We start from the raw sequence: 3,989 nt of genomic DNA on the forward strand, positions 1-3,989 counted from the left end.
CTTTTTATGAAAGCTCATAAAGCATGTTTATGAGTTGCTGTCAATGTTTAAGTATGTTTGTATGCATGTGTGTGCACATATGGGTTATCACAGACTTGACCAACCACATGGGCTTTTTCTCCTGAGATTTTATTATCTAAATGATTTAATACACAGTAAAAAGTCAAACAAAATATTTTAGGGGGTGCAGTGCTTACTTGACGATAATCATATAATGTATTAAACCCCTGGCCATAGGTAATTAAAGTTTATTCTGAGTTTTTCCAATGACCGTAAGTTAAAGAATAACTGGATCATATGTATTGTCAGAGCCCAGATGAAATCCAGAGGTTTACTACAGGGATTTTCTTCAAATTATCATGCTTCATAGAGGAGAACAAACAGTACAGGAATTGAAGGGAAGAGCAGAGAGGCTAACACATCATACCTACTCACTAGGAAGAGGGGCAGGCACTAATATTTTGGTAGTTTTTACATGGTGAGTGTTTTGTATAACTCTATTTTCTTATTTCATAGAGGAACATATTCAAGCTGCTGAAGTTATTTTCCTGATTACACAAATGATAGGAAAGAGGAAACATTCGGACTGAGATCTGCGGCTCAAAATCCTGATCAATTTTTTGTAGTCTGGCGTGTGTGTGTGTGTGTGTGTGTGTGTGTGTGTGTGTGTGTGTGTGTGTGTTAGGGTTATAGTTTATAATCTTCCCCTAGACCTCACAGAAGTAAAGCAGTCAGGGGCTGGAGGTGGAGCCTGGTTGCCGAGGGGCCACTGGAGTTGTGGCCCTGGAGTTCACATTTGGCCCCTCTTCTCCTTGTTCACTTTTTTCCTTCTGGTCTCCATGATTTGAGAACAGAGTCTTGTTTTCTCTCTTCTCTTCTCTTCCCTTCTCTTCTCTTCTCTTCTCTTCTCTTCTCTTCTCTTCTCTTCTCTTCTCTTCTCTTCTCTTCTCTCTCTCTCTCTCTCTCTCTCTCTCTCTCTCTCTCTCTCTCTCTTCCTGTTTCCTGCCACCATATCCTGAGTTCAGCAACCTGGCCTTACATGGACTAAACCTATGAACTCTCCAAAACCATGAACAAATAAATGTTTCTTCCTCTAAATTATGTAATCAGGTGTTTTGAGTTACCGCAGTGGAAATGCTGAGTAGAACCATGTTTGTGCATTTCTGCATAAATAGGAAGAGACAGAGACAATTATTATCCCCCCAAAGGGGGGCCACTTGCAGGAATCTTGTTAGTAAACTTCAAATTTTTCTATTTATTACTTTTTTTAAACAGATACTTTTAGGTTTGATTTCAAAATTTGGCAGTGTCTAAAAGCATGAATCTGTTAAAACAAGTCAAGAATGGCCTGAGAATGGCCTGAGAGTTGGGTTAGCTATAAAGTTCTTGGCTTTTGTATTACAGCCTCTCTAGAGAAGCGGAATCCATAGAATAGCTACAGATAGGTCTGTAATTCCAATCAGAGTACAAATGCCAAAGAAGTAGGAAAATCAAAGGCTTGATTTTATTTTCAAAGCTGGCAATCTTGAGACTCAGGAAATGATGATGTTTTAGCTCAGGTCTGAAGACAGAAAAAATATAATGTCCCTATTTAAAAGCCATCAGGCCAGAGGAAATGTCTTCACTTAATGGATAATTAATCTTTATGTTCAGTTCAAGTCTTCTATTGATTTTATGAGACCTACTACATAAATGAGGGCAATCTTTTTACTCAGTTTACCCAATAACTTCTTTACAGAAGCAACCAGGAAAAGGTTAGATCAAATGTCTGGGCACCCTATAGCCTATTCAATTCAACATATTCTGTGACATGAATAATTTTACCCCTAAAAATTTATTGTTGACATACTAACCTACAATATGCTGTTACTAAGAGGTGGAGCATTTTGAGGTGTGGTTAGGTCATAAGGATAGAATACCTCTATAAATTACTAGATTAGAATACCTATAAATTTGGCCCATGGGTGCCCATATTTTTTCTCCATGTGAGGACACAGAGAAAATAAGCCATCAATAGACCCCAATTCTTCCTAAGATTTGATTTTAAGAATTCCTAGCTTCCAGAACCATGAGAAATTAATTCTGTGTTCATCAGTGCCCAGTCTAAGATCTTTTGTTAAAGAAGCCTGATCAGACGAATGTAACACACTAAATTAATCATCACAGAACTGCTGAACCTTTTCTTTTAAAAAATGAAAGTCACTTAACTTTTCTAAATGAATAATCTTTTTTGGATTTAAAAGGGAAAAAATAAAGAGAATAACTTAGACTATTTCTGCAGCAAAACTCTCTTTCCTCCTTCACATCTAATTAGAGTTCTCTGAAATTCTCCATAAGCATCATTTCCCACTGTTTCTTCCCACGCATGTGATGTGCTAAAAATGCCAGAACACTCATATTCCCTGAACACCCCACGCAGCCTTGCACTCAGACACCCCTGAGCCTTTGATCGTGCTGTTTCCTCTGCATGGAGTGACCTTTTCTTCTTCCATTTTGCATCTAAAAAAAAACTCTGCCCAATTCTCAAAAACTAATATATATATATCACCTCCTCTATTGAAAATTTCCTGTGTCCTTGATTAACAAAATGTCCAGTCCCTCCAGAGAATGCTGTTGATACCAACAGCACAATGTTCATCCTAATTCTTGACTTACAATTAAACACATTGTCTACCATCCACACCTATCAGTCCAGTACAACCACACTTGATCTTACTGTTCCCTTGGCAACAACCTCTCTGTGCCTCCTATTGCTGTTTGCAAGACATGTCCTTAGTCCTATGACTTGGCCCATTCCTGACTTTGGACTCTGCTGCTCTTTAGTTCATTTTATACCTGTATTTAAATATGCTTGCTGATTTTGTTTTCTAAAGCTTCCCCAGGAACCATTATTTCCTATATTGCTACATCCTCCTGGATTACTTGGAGTGAGACCCTCTCAGAGACCTAAATTCCCAGACACAGCCTACTTTATTTATTTATATGTGTGGATTAATTCACAGAGAGCTCACCAGTCTGGTTTCAGTCTACATAATTATTTCTCTCCTGTCAGTGGTGAGTTCTTCTTATGTAGAAATTATATCTTATTCATCTCTGTGCCTCTTGGGATTGCCTCATGCCTGCAATAATTTTTATGCTTAATAAATATGTGTGGCATGAATAAAATTAAATTCATTTGTATCCTGAGTGCACTGCTCTGCACTCAACTTCTAAATTTATGCCTTCTTCAAAGAGCTAATTCCAGTCCTTTTTGGCTATCCCAGCTGGAGGTGATTTCCCATAGAAAGCACACATTATTCCATTAACTGATTGTGGTCATAGGCTCTGTCTCTGCTGAGTTAAGAAACTCTGTGAGAAATTGGTATTTTACATCTTTCATATGTCTATAACATCCTTAAGAAAAGTGCTCATTGTAAGTCCTAAGTTGGTGCTAAAAAACTGTTTCCAACTTGCTTTCGTTAAATATAATCTGTGCTGAATACAGAAATATCGTAGTTATAGCTAGTATTTGGACATTAAGCATATTCTGAACTGTTTTCTGTTTGTGTCTGATTCTCAGGCATTTAGGAGTGCCCTTGAGGGCAGAGGGAATAGATAATCATCTTGGCAAATCTTGTATCTCACATGTGCCTAGAATTGAACAGTGACTGGGTCAATATTGAATAAAGATTAAAATACTATAAAAATCTTAATTACTTAGCAAGGGCAAAGATAATTCATATTCATTGATGATATACTTTGTTGTATGCCTGTTTCGTACTTTATTTTTATGATCACATTCAACGAATTGGGCAAATCATCTAACACTTGGTCCTAGTTTTATCATCTTTAAAGTGGAAGTGATATTTATGCTTTTTACATGGGGCTGCAAGGATTAATTGAGTTAATAAGTGTAAACCACTGGACTGTATATTTTAAAGGGTGTATTTAGGATATGAATTATATCCTAATAAATATGTCATTATTTTATAAAGCATACAAACAGGCTG

This window comes from Muscardinus avellanarius, assembly GCF_963383645.1.
Source record: "Muscardinus avellanarius genome assembly, chromosome: 15".
In the NCBI taxonomy this organism is placed as follows: domain Eukaryota; kingdom Metazoa; phylum Chordata; class Mammalia; order Rodentia; family Gliridae; genus Muscardinus; species Muscardinus avellanarius.